Consider the following 16,461-nt stretch of genomic DNA (forward strand, 5'->3'; position numbering starts at 1 on the left):
AAGAACAATTCTCTTTTCTGTAACTGGTTCATACAGTTGTGAAAAGCAAAGCAGAGGTTCCTCTTCAAAGATTTTCCTCCCCATCTAATTAGGAATAAATAGTAACTTCTCTTAGAAGGAAAATTTATTCAAAGACCTGTGCTAACATTCTTAAATATCTGCTACCTGTAATAAAGAAATCAATGTACTTTATGTTCTTAGCTCCCACAATTTAGCCTAAATATTTGCCCTGGCACGCTTATACTGGTCCAAGCAAGCATTAGGTCATTGCCTGTTCCTCTACCTTATTTGAAGGTGTTTTTACCTTTCTCAGCATTCCACAAGTTACTTCCTCCTTCCTTTGTTCTCCTCTGCCTTTTCCTCTTTTAAAAACGATCTAGATTGCTAGCCAATCAAGACAAATACAGAATGTGAAACCCTGTTCCCCAATAGAAACTAGACACAGTAGTAAGGTGGATGCATCAAGTTATAAATGACCTTGTCTCTTTGGTTTGGTGTACTCTCGTGGCAAAACTGCTGGCGAGTGTAACATTTCTGCAGAAAGTATAAAAATGGCCTTGCTGAGAAAATTAAATTTATGTTCAAGTGCTATTTCTTTATGGCACCAAAGAACAAGCATTTCAAACAACTTGGTGGCTGGTACGGGGATACATTCTCCTCTGGGGGTAGTCTCCAGTCCTCTCTCATGAAGGAGCCTGCTCCTCTGCCTCGTTGCAGTGGCCTCAGGGATAAGGACTCAGGACCCACCCGGAGTGACAAATAAACCCGGACTCTCAGCAACGCAAAAAAAAAAAAAGAAAAAGAAAAAAAAACACTGACTGGTGACCTGGAGTAAAAGATCCTCACATATCACGTGAACCAGGAAACTCTGCACACAGATCGAGGAAAAAAAACACCAGGAGAGCCAGTAAAGTATTTCCTTGGTAGTCAAGACTAAAGAAAAAGCCGCAGGGCAGGAAAGCATTCCTTGGTTAGGACATACCAAGGAGAGAGAAACTGCAGGGGCGGTAAAACATTCCCTAGTCAGGACTAAGGAAAGAAAGCCACAGGGGGCAGTGAAGTATTCCTTAGTCAGGATGTCTTGCAGGTCAAAAAAGAGGTGAGAAATCCCCATTGAAGGAGAAGCTGAACCTCAAAAAGAGGTGAGAAATCCCCATTGAGGGGGTTGAACCTCAAAAAGAGGTGAGAAATCCCCATTGAGAGGGGGTTGAACCTCACACAAACCTCTGGTAGTAAAAAAATATGTGTATATATATTCAAAACTTCCCTTCCCCCTCTTCTCGAGGAAAGAAAAAGGCTAAGCTCCTCTCTCACTCATTGCTCCCCTAGTGGAAGAGGAAGGAGAGGGAGGAAAACAGCCGCAGAGGGAAAGGAAAAGACCAGCAGAGAGGAAAAAGAAACTAGGAGAGGAAGTCAGAGAGAAAGAGAGCAAAAACAGCAAGTGTGGTGCCAAACAGCCAGGCACGCCAAAAGTTAAGTTCCTCTCCCCAGTCAGGCTGTATGTGAAAAAGAGGGTGAGGACCGGTGCCAAGAGGAGAGCAGAAGAGGTGAAAAGGCATAATTCTTGCAAGTTGTGGCAGGCATCTGCCAAGCCTCAAGGCCGGTGAAGGCCCGGGACCTGGACTGCAGCCGTGCAAATCCCACGAAGCCCAAGAAACTACGTGTAGGAAAAAAGGGGGGGAAAAAAGTAAAAAGTGAAATCAGATAAAAATAAAAACAGGAGAAACAGACAGCAGCGCATACATGGGGGCGAGGCCCATGCCTTTGCCCAGCCCTGCCGGCTGCAAGACCAGAAGAACTCGGAAAGGAAAAAAGAAACAGAAGATGACAGAGAGAGAAAGAAAAATAGAGTGCAAATGAGAGAGAGAGAGAAATAGAAAGAAAGAGTAAGAGAGAAACTGGAAGAGACAGAAATCAAACAAAGACCCAGAAGGTGAAACTAAGAAAAGAAACAGTGTAAAGGAAGGCAGAAAGTTAAAATATGTTGAAGATTGTCTGTGAAAGTCATAAGAAAAGTTATAAAAAGGAATTTATGCAAGAAATATTGTATAATTTAAAAGTAATTAGGCCTCCTGAATATAAAACTATTTTAAAAACAGTTTATGTGCAAAGTTTTAATAACAGGATTATAAGGAGGCATAAGAATATGGATTTTTACTTACATTAAAAGGTTAAAAAAATTTGTTTTAAATAAGCAAGTTTTAAAATGTTAATTGTAAAGGAAATTCTGTGTGTAAATATATTAGCTAAAGTTAAAGAGGTATCATCCAGTTTTTCTGTGAGCTGGACATTAAAATAAAAGCACAATAGATTTTTCTTAAAGCACTAACCTGCTCTTTAACAAAAATTATAAAAGGTTAAAAAGAGTATAAAAATCTTACCTTATAGTCAGACATTAAAATTGGATAAATAACGTCTACAAGATTTTATTAAAATTAAGTTTAACATTAATAGCACATTAAAGGTAAAATTTAACTTATCTGGTATAAAATCATACAAAAAGCATTGTCAAATATAAAATGGTATTTAGTTTTCTTAAGGCCTGAAGGTGGCCAGGTAAGTCACAGAGCCCCTCATCCCCAAGGTTACAACGCACAGGGGCGGTGAAAGCCACGAGAAGGCCAAGACCTTAAGACGGCTCAAGGCCGCCGCGTCCCCTGGGCAGCGCTGAGCAGGAATGGAGCGGGAGGCATCACCATGAGGCCTCAAGCCCCAAGATATGCAGCAGAAATTATATACGTAATTTATCTTCCATTTTCCCTTCCCTCAGAACGAAAAGTCTTTTAGCACAGGTACCACCCCTAGAATTTCCAGTACACCAGCACCAGCCCAAAAATCACGTCCTCATCAAAAGAAAGAAAAAAACTCGAGTCAGCCTAGGAAGGACCCTATTTTATGCTGTTAACCACTGAGACTGCCGTGGCACAGCCAAGAAAGAATGGACCCACCATACTCGAGTCAAGAAAACATCTTAGGTTACTGTACTAAGATCAAGCCCTACTAAGTTAAAGAAAGCTTAATTTTCATATACCTTCTATATTGCTTCCTTTTCTTTCCTTATTCTGTTACTAGCTCCTTTGTTATTAATGTAACTATTGATAACTCACCTCAGAACATTGCCTTTAATGCTTGCTCTATCATACCTTGTAGAAATGTAAAAGATCAACGACAGCTAGCCTTTTCACACAAATATTTATATCCTGGCGCTCTAATTGACACAGTTACCCCTAGCACTCATCATTGTGATCACCTGCAGCCAAGATGCTGATTTTCTGATCCTACAGCCTGGGAACCTTGTAGTAAATAGGACTGTGTCCTTTAAACTACTTAGGAGCAAAGTTAGACTTCCACAAAAAAGGTTTGTGCAGATCTAAAACCTTTCATCTATTTCACTAAAAACACTGCCCCTTCTAACTGTCAGCTTTATCAATGTAACCCTGTCCTTCTCTCTGTCACCACCTCCACCTTAACTAACTCTAGAAAATATGCATTATTACCCCATCTTCTCCTTCTTCAGTGGCCTCAGTTCTAGATCTCACACAGGTTGCTCCTACATCTAATAAAACTAGAGTGTCTATTGTAAAGACACTGGCAGACCTTAACCATCAAGACAAAATATCAAGATGCAAATGCCAAGCTGGAATGGATTAAATATTCCGTTCGCCTTTAAATAAAGGCAATTATTACGCTTGTATGCATGGTAGGCCAGAGGCCCAGATTATCACCTTTCCACTCGGATGGTCTCCTTGTAGACCGGATATGAACTGTATGGTGGGTCTTTTTCAGAATCCCGCTGCTTAGGATAATCCATCATGCCGAGCTTTCTCTGCTATTTCCTGAAATTCAACACCCTGCTAGTCAGCCCCTGAAGGCAATCCAGCTTCCACCTCTAAATGCCAAGTTTACTTTGGGCCTCTCACAGCAAGAGGAAAATTTGGTTTCCTTGGAAGCATGAAAAGGTGCAAGGAGCTCAAGCCTTTCCAAGAGCTTGTCCATCAGTCCATGCTTAGCCATCCCCAAGCAAATGTATGGTAGTACTGTGAAGGACCTTTACTGGATGCTCTGCCAAATAATTAGAGCAGGACTTGTGCTCTAATCCAATTGTCTATCCCCTTCACCCTGGCATTTCATCAATCTAAAAAAGTAAAAACAAAACACCGCAGGCCAAGAGAAACTCCTTATGAGTCCTTTAATCCTATAAATGCATAAATGCATAGGATAATGGCCTCCAGTTACATCCATGTGGCTGCAAAGGATGTGATTCATTTTTTCATGGCTGCGTAGTATTCCATGATATATATGTACCACATTTTCTTTATCCAGTCCACTGTTGATGGACATCTAGGTTGATTCCATGTCTTTACTATTGTGAATAGTACTGTGATGAACATATGAGTGCATATGTCTTTTCAATAAAATAATGTATTTTCTTTTAGATATATACCCAGTAAGGGATTACTGGATCAAATGGTAGTTCTATTTTGAGTTCTTTGAGAAATCTCCAGCCTGCTTTCCACAGTGGCTGGGATAATTTACATTCCCACCAATAGTGTATAAACATTCTCTTTTCTCTGCAGCCTCACCAGCATCTGTTATTTTTTGACTTTTTAATAATAGCCATTCTGACTGATGTGGGATGGTATCTCACTGTGGTTTTGATGTGCATTTCTCTAATGATTAGTAATGCTGAGCATTTTTCCATATATTTGTTGGCCACTTAGAGGTCTTCTTTGGAGAAGTGTCTGTTCATGTCTTTGCCCACTTTTTAATAGGGTTGTTTGGTTTTTGCTTGTTGGTTTATGTTTCCTACAGGTTCTGGATATTAGACCTTTCTCAGATGGATTGTTCGTGAACATTTTCTCCCACTCTGTATGTTTTCTCATTACGCTATTGATAGTTTATTTTGCTGTGCAGAAACTCTTTAGTTTAAATAGGTCTCACTTGTCAATTTTTGTTTTCGTTGCAGTTGTTTTTGAGGACTTAGTCACAAATTCTTCCCCAAAGCAAATTGCCCAGAATGGTGTTTCCTAGGTTTTCTTTTAGGATTCTTATAGTTTGAAGTCTTATATTTATATCTTTAATCCTTCTTGAGCTAATTTTTGTATATGGTGAAATGTAGGGGTCTAGTTTTATTCCTTTGTGTGTGGCTAGCCAGCTATCTCAACACCATTTATTGAACAGAGAGTTCTTTTCCCATTGCTTATTTTTGTCAACTTTGTCGAAGATTAGATAGCAGTAGGTATATGGCTTTATTTCTGGGTCCTCTATTCTGTTGCATTGGTCTATGTGTCTGTTTTTGTATCAGTACTGTGCTGTTTTTGTTACAGTAGCCTTATAGTGCAGTTTGAAGACAGGTAATGTGATGCCTCTGGCTGCGTTCTTTTTGCTAGGTATTGCTTTGGCTTACCAGGCTCTTTTTTGGTTCCACATGAATTTTAGAATAGTTTTTTCTACTGGTGTGAAAAATGACATTAGTAGTTTGATAGGAATAGCACTGAATCTGTAGATTGCCTTGGGGAGTATGGCTATTATAACAATATTGATTCTGCTCATCTGTGAGCGTGGAATATTTCTCCATTTGTTTGTGTAATCTATTATTTCTTTTAGCAGTGTTTTGTAGTTCTCCTTGTGCAGATCTTTCATCTCTTGGTTAGATGTATTCCTAGGTATTTTAATTTTTGTAGCTATTGTAAATAGGATTGCATTCTTGATTTGGCTCTCAGCTTGAATATTACTGGTGTATCAAAATGCTACTAATTTTTGTACACTGATTATCAGGGGAACCAGCCCCCAATAATTCAACGTTATTTTGCATAGGTTATTTTCTATTTCCCTAAGTGTCAGCTGGTCTGAGAAATAAAGGGAAAGAGTACAAAAGAGAGATATTTTAAAGCTGGGTATCCGGGGGAGACATCACATGTCAGCAGGTTCCGTGATGCCCCCTAAGCTGCAAAACCAGCAAGTTTTTTTTAGTGATTTTCAAAGGGGAGGGAGTGTATGAATAGGGTGTGAGTCACAGAGATCACATGCTTCACAAGGCAATAAAATATTACAAGGCAAATGGAGGCAGGGTGAGATCAGAGGATAGGGGCAAAATTAAAATTGCTAATGAAGTTTTGGGCACACACTGTCACTGATAACATCTTATCAGGAGACAGGGTTTGAGAGCAGACAACCAGTCTGACTAAAATTTACTTAAGTAGGTATTTCCTCATCCTAATAGGGCCGGGAGCACTACAGGAGACCGGGGCTTATTTCATCCCTTATCTGCAATCGTGAAAGACAGACATTCCCTGAGCGACCATTTTAGAGACCTACCCCTGGGAATGCATTCTCTTTCTCAGGGCTGTTCCTCGCTGAGAAAAAGAATTCAGTGATATTTCTCCTACTTGCTTTTGAAAGAGGAGAAATATAGCTCTGTTCTGCCTGGCTCTCAGGCAGCCAGACCTAATGGTTATCTCCTTTGTTCCCTGAACATTGCTGTTATCCTGTTCTTTTTTCAAGGTGCCCAGATTTCATATTGTTTAAACAATTTGTGCAGTTAATGCAACCATCACAGAGTCCTGAGGTGACATACATCTTCAGCTTGCGAAGATGACGGGATTAAGAGATTAAAGTAAAGACAGGCATAGGAAATCACAAGAGTATTGATTGGGGAAGTGATAAACGTCCATGAAATCTTCACAATTTATGTTCAGAGACTGCAGTAAAGACAGGTGTAAGAAATTATAAAAGTATTAATTTGGGGAACCAATAAATGTCCATGAAATCTTCACAATTTATATTCTTCTGCCATGTCTTCAGCCGGTCCCTCCGTTCGGGGTCCCTGACTTCCCACAACAAACTGCATTGAAGGAACATACCTCAAAATAATAAGGCCACCTATGACAAATCCACAGCCAATGTCATACTGAATGAGCAGCAGCTGGAAGCATTCCCACTGAAAGCTGGAACAAGACAAGGATGCTCATTCTCACCATTCCTATTCAGCATCGTACTGGAAGTCTAATCACAGCAATCAGACAAGAGAAAACAAACTAAAAGGCATAAAAAAGGAAGAAATCAAATTATCTGTCTCCTCTGACAATATGATTCTATACTAGAAAACCCTGAAGACTCTGCCCAAATGCTCCTAGAACTGATAAACGACTTCAGTTGATTTTTTTTTTTTAGTGTACCATTTCAAGTCCCTTCCCAAAAATAAATGAAAAAAGAAAAGACAGCAAAAAAAATAAATAAATAAAATAAAAACAAAACTATCTCAGTCATTGCAGGTTAGCATGGTTCTGGGACACTCTTGCAATGCTTAACAGGCTGTTTATAATTCTGCCTTAGCCTTCTCTTAGAGCTTGCACTGACCAAGCTGTTAGCCAGAGGTGAAAGCTGAGGGTCTTCTCAGGTTTGTTCTTTCTTCTTATTTTCTTTTATTATATGCATTTTATTTATTTATTTATTTATTTATTTAATTCATTTACATAGACAAGTAAAATTGTATATATTTATTTTTTATAACTTATTTTTAGATATGTATACACTGTGGAATGATAATGTAATTAACATATACATTACCTCACATATTTATCACTTTTGTGTGTGGTAAGACCACAAAAATCTACTCCCTTAGGAATTTTCAAGAAAAAAATGCATTATTATTAACTATAGTCATGATGTTGTACAACGGATATCTTGAACGTATTCTTCCTACCCAGCTGAAATTTTATAGCCTTTGACCAACATCTCCCCAACTCTCACCCCACTACTGAGTCCCAGGAAACCACCATTCTACTCTCTTCTTCCACAAGATCAACTTTTTTAGATTCTGCATATAAGTGAGATCATGCAGTATGTGTCTTTGTGTGCCTGGCTTATTTCAGTTAACATAATGCCCTTCAGGCTTATCCATGGTGTCACAAATGACAGGATTTCCTTCCTTGTTAAGGCTGGATAGTAGTTCATTGTATATACAGGACACTTTTTTAAAATAGCCATACCACACTTAGGTTGCTTCCATGTCTTCATTATTGTAAATAATGCTGCAGTAAACATGATAGTACAGATATTTCTTTGACATACTGATTTCATTTCCTTTGGATGTATACCAAGTAGTGGGATTGCTGGATTACATAATAGTTTTATTTCTAATGTTTTTGGAAACCTCCATACTGTTTTTCCTCAGGTTTTTTCTAAATGTATGTCCTGCCCTGGGCATGCACTTGACTTTCTAAATTCCTAGTACACATAAGTGCTTTTGAATGCCCCAATTTTCTAAAGAAACTCTGTTCCCTGCTTTTCCTTTTATGCTTTTGATTATCTATTACTTTATTCAGTTCTAATATTTTGCACCAAGTGAATTTGGATTGTTTGGTTGTGTTACAAAGTTTTTGAGGAATGCTTACTAATTTCTACCTTTTATGCTGTTTTTTGCTCCATTCAGCCTTTGCTTGGTTGTTATTCAACTATGACTGTTTTGCAGAGTTCTGATAATTTTGGTTCTGATTTTTTATGTAATTTTTTTCCTTTCAAATGTATTTAGAGCTTCACATTTCTACTAAGCACAACTTTAGCTGCATTCCACAAATTTAACATACTATATTTTAATCATCTTTAAATATGAACTATTTTTAAATATTCATTGTAATTTCCTCTGGAATTATTTTGCAGTATTGCATAATTTCTGAACTTAGAAGCTTTTTTCCCAATATCATTATAATGGCCCAGTTTATGATCTTTTCAGATATCTGTTGCATGTAAACTTGAAAGAAATATGTGTTTTTTAGGCTGAGAGTGTAGTGTTACATATGTTAATTAAAATAAGTTCATTAATCATTACATATGAGTTTATTAAGTCCATTATTCATGTTGTTCATAAATAAATATGTTAAATGTTTTTAACTCTTCTATCTTCTACTTATTGTTGAGAGAATTGTGTTAAGATTTACAACTATGTACCTGCATTTCTTTTGTTTTTTAATTATACTTCTGTCATCTTATCCCATTATATATACATTTGAAGCCATGAAATTAATTTTACATAAAATTAGAATTTCTGGCCACTACTTTTAATTGATAATTTTATTAAAGTAATTTATTCATTACTAGTAGTGCTTCCTCAAAGACTAATTTAGTATTATTATAGCTATGAACGCTTTCACTTGATTAATTCTTAATTGTTAATGTTTCCATCCCTTTACTTTCAATTCTTTTTTCTTTTTAATATAACGTTTATTTTGTACATGATGAAATATTCCTCTAAAACCTAATTTTTAGTAGCTACAATTAAACATTTAGGTTATATTCAACCTTTCATTGTGTATAAAAATATTAAGGTGAGCATTATTGCATATTAATCTTTACATACATCTATGATTATTTCTCTAGGCCAGAAATGATAAAATGATAAGTGGAATTTTTCTAGGTTAAAGGTATGCACGTGCCTTTTTTAACATGACAAGTTTTTTTTTTTTTTTTTTTTTTTTTTTTTTTTTTTTGAGATGGAGTCTCACTGTGTCTCCCAGGCTGGAGTGCAGTGGCGTGATCTCGGCTCACTGCAAGCTCCGCCTCCCAGGTTCACGCCATTCTCCCGCCTCAGCCTCCCAAGTAGCTGAGACTACAGGCGCCCGCCACCACGCCCGGCTAGTTTTTTGTATTTTTAGTAGAGACGGGGTTTCACCACGAGGCGGGTGGATCACGAGGTCAGGAGAACATGACAAGTTTTTAAATTAATACTTGACAAAAAATAATGGTATATATTTATGACATACAAAGTGATGTTTTGATATGTGTATACATTATGGAACAATTAAATCAAGTTAAATTAACATATTCATCACATATTTATCGTATTGGTGGTATGAGCACATAAAATCTACTCTCAGCAATTTTGAAATATACATTACATTATTAGCTATAGTCACTGTGCTGTGCAATAGATCTTCAAAACTTGTTCTTCCTGTCTAACTGAAACTTTGTACCCTTTGATGAACATCTCCATATTTCCCCTCATCCTCTGGGAACTGCTATTCTACTCTTTACTTTCATGAGTTTTACTTTTTTATATTCCATATATAGGTGAGGTCATGCAATATTTGTCTTTGTGAGTCTGGCTTATATCATGTTAATGATAACCCTCAGTTCCATCCATGTTGCTGCAAATGACTTGATTTCATTATTTCTTCTGGCCAAGTAGTATTTCATTGGGTATGCATACCATGGTTTCTTTATATGTTCATCTATTGATGGACACTTGGGTTGCTTCCATAGCTTGGCTATTGTGAATAATGCTGAAATGAACATGGGAGTGCAGATATTTCTTTGATACTGATTTCAGTTCCTTTGGATATGCCAAGAAGTGGGATTGCTGGATCATATGATAGTTCTACTTACAGTTTTTTGAGGAACCTCCATGGTGTCTTCCATAATGGCTGTACTAATTTACATTCCCACCAGTAGCGTACAAGGGGTCTTTTTGTTCACATCCTCACCAACACTTGTTACCTCTTGTCTTTTTTATAATAACCATCCTAACAGATTTGAGATGACGTCTCATTTTGGTTTTAATTTGCATTTTGCTGATAATTATTGATGTTGAACATTTTTTCATATACCTGTTGCCATTTGTATGTCTTCTGTCTTCTTTTGAGAAACATCTATGCAGGCCCTTTTAAAATTGGATTACTTATTTTCTTATTATTGAACTTTGAGTACTTTATATATTTTGGATATTAACCTCTTTTCAGATGTATGGTTGCAAATATTTTCTTCCATTCTGTAGGTTCTCTCTTCACTGCACCTATGCTGTGCAGAAACTTTTTAGTTTGATGCAGTCCCGTTTGTGTATTTTTGTTTCTGTTGCCTGTGCTTTAGGGGTTATATCTAAAAAATCATTGCTCAGAACAATGTCATGGAGCATTTCCCCTATGTTTTCTTCTGGGACTATTACAGTTTCGGGTCTTATGTTTAAGTATTTAATCAATTTCAGTTGATTTTTGTACAGGGTGTGAGATAAATGTCCTATTTCATTATTCTGCATGTGGATATCCAGTTTTTCCAACACCATTTATTGAAGAGTGTCTTATCCCCATTGTATTTTCTTGATACCTTTGTCAAAAATCAAGAGACGATAAGTGCATGGGTTTAATTCTGTTATTTATTCTGTTCCATTGGTTTGTGTGTCTGCCTGTATGCTGATACTATGCTGTTTTAATTACTATAGCTTTGTAATATATTTTGAAGTCAGGTAGCATAATGCCTCAAATGTTGTTCTTTCTGTTCAAGATTGCTTTGGCTATTCAGGCAGTGTCTTTGGTAGTTTCATATAAATTTTTGGATCATTTCTACCTCTAATATGAAAAATAACATTGAAATTTTGTAGAGATTGCATTGACTCTGTAGATCACTTTGGGTAGTATAGACATTTTAACAATATTAATTCTTCCAACCCATCAACTGGTATATGTTTCCATTTATTTGTCTTTTCAATTTCTTTCATCAATGTTTCATAATTTCCAGTGTACAGATATTTCACCCTCTTAATTAATTTCCAAGTTTTATCTTCTATTTTATTATTAAATTATTAAATTTATTCCTAAATTTTAAAAAATTTACTTCTAAATTTTTAATAAAATTGTTTTTATTATTTTGATACTACTGTAAATTTAATTTTTTAAATTTCTTTTTCAGATAGGTCACTGTTAGCATATAGAAATGCTCCTAATTTTTCTATGTTGATTTTCTATCCTACAACTTTACTGAATTTGTTTACTAATTCTACTAGTTTTTTCATGGAGTGTTTAGGGTTTTGTATATAGAAGATCATGCCATCAGCAAACAGAGACAATTTCACTTCTTACTTTTCTATTTACATGACTTTTTTTTCCTAATTGGTCTGGCTAGGAACTTGCAGAAATATGTTGAATAGAAGAGATGAGAGTGGGCATCTTTGTCTTGTTTCTGATATTGAGAAAAAACTTTCAGCTTTTCACCATTGAGTATGATGTTAGCTGTAGGTTTGTCATATATGGACTGTATTTCCTTGAGTTACATTCTTTGTATACTTAATTTGTTGGCTTTTTTACTTGTAAAAGGAGGTTGAATTTTATCAAATGTTTTTTCTGCATATATCAAGATGATTATATGGTTTTTGTTTTTCATTCTGTTAATGTGATGCACCGTTGTCACCGTTTTCCCTCCCTTATCCACAGCTTCACTTTCTGCAGTTTCGGTTATCCACAACCAACTGCAATCTGAAAATATTAAATGGAAAATTCCAGAAATAAACAATTCATAAATTTTAAGTTGCACATCATTCTGAATTGGGTGATGAAATCTTGCACCACTTCATCCCACTCAGGACATAAATCATTCCTTTGTTCCGGGTATCCACACTATAGACAGTACCTGCCTGTTAGTCACTTAGTAGCTGTTTTCATTATCAGATGTATCATAATATCACATGCTATATTCAAAATAACTCTTACTTTACTTAATAATGGCCCCAAAGTGCAAGAATAGTGATGCTGGCAATTAAGATACACCAAAGAGAAGTTGTAAAGTGCTTCCTTTAAGTGAAAAGGTGAAAATTCTTGACTTAATAAGGGAAAATCATATACTAGGTTGCTAATATCTACAGTAAGAATGAATCTTCTATCCATGAAATGCTGAAGGAAAAAAAAATATGCTAGTTTTGCTCACACCTCAAACTGTAAAAGTTACAGCCACAGTGTGTGATAAGTGCTTAGTTAAGATGGAAAAGGTGTTAAATTTGTGGGTGGAAGACATGGACAGAAAATGTTCCAATTCACAATGATTGAGTTCAGTACTATCCAAAGTTTGAAGCATCCACTGGAGGTCTTGCAACATATTCCCTGTGGATAAGAAAGGACTACTAGATATCCTTCTTCATGTTAAATATATGTCCAGCATGGACAACAAAGAGCGATTATGAAAAAGAAGCAAAAGAGAAGTTGAGCTCTCCCCATATCATTGCTTACTCATAAGATCAAATGACTTCGTTTATTAGTTGGCTACTCCTATTATAATTTTAAGTGAGTCTCCCAGATGGTAAGAAATTTGCCCGTTTCAACAGCAAATTCTGTCAGATTCCAAACTTTATGGGTTGCATAGTGTTATTCAGTAAGACCCCAACTGACAATGTTTTTAGTCTTTTGCCCTTGGAAATTATACTTCAATGACAGTTCTTGAACACACATTATTTCACTACTTTGCGAGTCTTAATCTGTGGTAGATGCCAAGAATTTGGATTCCTGTGAAGTTAAATGCACAAGTAATTTTACAAACTAGTGTCGCATTTTTCTCCATAAGATTTATAGAATTTTTCGTTCTCAATATCAATGTATGCATTTCCCCCAGAAACTTGCCAATTGGTATGTCATTAGTCATTTTTTGGATTTATGCCATTTTGATAAATGGGACATTATCTCAGTGTAATTACATTCACATTTGTCTTATAAGAAAAATGCTATACTTTTTAATGCATAAAATCAATTTTATATTTTTTGTGAACAACCTTTTGCCCATTTTTCTATTCAGTTGTTCTTTTTCATTTAAAGTCTTTCTTAATATATTAAGAAGATTTACATATTTATGTGACTAAATGTAAATATTTTTCCAGTTGATAAAATCACATAAAATTCAACATTTTAACCATTTTAAGGTATACAATTTAGTGGAATTTAGTACATTCATGGTGTGGTACAGCCACCACCACTACCAAATTCTAGGACATTTCATTACCCCAAAAGGAAACCTATGCCCTTTAAGCAGTCACTCCCATTATCTCCTCCCCCAAGTCCCCAAAACCTCTTGTTTCCTGTCACTATAGACTTACCTATTCTGAATATTTCACATAAATGGAATCATACAATAGGTGACCCTTAGTGTCTGGCTTCTTTCACTTCGCATATGTTTTCAATATTCATTTATGTTATAGTATACATAAGCATTTCTTTTTTATGGCAGAATAATATTCCATTGTAGGAATTTGCCACATTTTGTTTAACCATTCCTCAGTACTGCAACTTGGTTATGGTGAATAGTACTACTATAAATATTCATGTAAAAGTTTTTATTTGAAAATAAATTTTTAATTCTTTTGGGTATATACTTGAATTTGCAAACTTACTATTCTATTTTTAACTTTCTGAGGAACCACCAAAATATTTTCTATAGCAGCTGCACCATTTTATATTCCTATCAACAATGTGTGAGGGTCTCAATTTCTCTGCATCCTTGCCAATACTTGAGAGTTGCATTATTATTATTATTATTATTACTACTACCATCCTAGTGGGTGTGAAATGGTCACTCAGTGTGGTTTTGATTTGCATTTCCCTAAAGAGTAATGACATTGAGCATGTTTTCTTATGTTAGGTGACCATTTGTATATCTTCTTTGGAAAATGTCTATTCTTGAAGCTCTTGGTCTATTTTTTAATTGGGTTGCTTGTCTTTTGTTACTGAATTTTTATGTATATACTAAATACAAATCCCTTATCAGATAAATAATTTGCCAATATAGTCTCACACTCTATGGATTGACTTTTCACTTTCTTCATAGCGTTGTTTGATGCGCAATTTTTAAAAAATGTGATAAAGTTCAATTTATCCAATTTTATCTTTTGTTGTTTGTGCTTTTGGTGTCATATCTAAGAAATCATTACCACACTCAAGGTTACGAAGACATATTCCTATGTTTTTATCCAAGAAGTTTATACTTTTAACTCCTATGTTATTTTTATGGTAAATTTTGAGTTAATTTTTGTATATACTATGAGGTAAGTGTACAACTTCATTCTTCTGAATGTGTATATCCAGTTGTCCCAACAGCATTTGGTGTATACTTTCTCCCTTGTCAAAATTTGATTGACCATAGATGTATAGGTTTATTTCTGGACAATTATATTCCATTTGTTTATAGACTAATCCTTATGCCAGTAATATGCTATAATGATTGTTGTAGCTTTGTAGTAAGTTTTGAAATTGGAAGTGCGAGTCCTCCAAATTTGTTCTTTTTCACAAATTGTTTTGACTATTTGGGGCCACTTCAATTTAATATAATTTTGAGAATTGGCTTTGTGTGTGTGTGTGTGTGTGTGTGTGTGTGTGTGGAGAATGGGGTCTTGCTATATTGCCCAGGCAGGTCTCAAACTTCTAGGCTCAAGCTATCTTCCCACCTCTGCCTCCCTAAGAGCTGGGATTACAGGCGTGAGCCCCCACACCCAGCCTCTCCACATCTGCAAAGAAGGACACTGGGGTTTTAATAGAGATTGCATTGAATCTATAGATCACTTGAGGTATTGTGTCTTCCAATTATTAATTCTTCCAGTCTGGGAACACAGGATGACTTTCAATCTATTTAGATCTTTAATTTCAGTAACATTTTATAGTAACATTTTATATAGTAACATTTTATAGTAACAGTATATACATTTTGTATCCTTTTGGTTAAATATGTAAGTATTTTATTCTTTTTGATGCTATTGTAGATGAGATTGTTTTCTTTTTAAATTTTCTGTAATTTAAAAAAAAATGTTGTTGGTACATAGTAGGTGTATGTACGGCATACATGATATATTTTGATACAGGCATACAATGTGAAATAAGCACTTCATGGAGAATGGGGTATCCATGCCGAGCATTTATCCATTGAGTTACATATAATCCAATCACATTCTTTAAGTTATTTAAAAATATACAATTAAGTTATTATTAACTATAGTCACCCTACTGTGCTATCAAATCGTAGGTCTTATTCATTCTTTCTAATTTTTTTGTACCCATCAACCATCCCCACCTCCCATGAACCTTCCACTACCCTTTCCAGCCTCTGGTAACAATCATTTTACTCTCTATGTCCATGAATTCAATTGATTTGATTTTTAGCTCTCACAAATAAGTGAGAACATGTGATGTTTGTCTTTCTGTGTCTGGCTTATTTCACTTAACATTATGATCTCCAGTTGCATTCATGTTGTTGCAAATGACTGGATCTCATTCTTTTTATGTCTGAATAGTACGCCATTGTGTATATGTAGGACATTTTCTTTATCCAGTCATTTGTTGATGGACACTTAGGTTGCTTCCATATCTTAGTTACTATAAACAGTGCTACAACAAATATAGGAGTGCAAACACCTCTTTGGTATGCTAATTACCTTTCTTTTGGGAAATTTCAGTGGGATTATTGGATCATATAGTAGCTCAATTTTTAGTTTTTTGTGGAAGCTCCAAACTCTTCTCCATAGTGGTTGTACTAATTTTCATTCCCACCAGCAGCGTTTACAAGGGTTCCCTTTTCTCCACATCCTCGCCAGCATTTGTTATTGCCTGTCTTTTGGATATAAGCCATTTTAAGTGGGGTTAGATCTCCATGTAGTTTTCATTTGCATTTATCTGATGATTAGCGATGTTGAGTACCTTTTCATATGCCCATTTGCCATTTATA

This window comes from Macaca nemestrina, chromosome 6 (assembly GCF_043159975.1).
Source record: "Macaca nemestrina isolate mMacNem1 chromosome 6, mMacNem.hap1, whole genome shotgun sequence".
Taxonomy (NCBI): domain Eukaryota; kingdom Metazoa; phylum Chordata; class Mammalia; order Primates; family Cercopithecidae; genus Macaca; species Macaca nemestrina.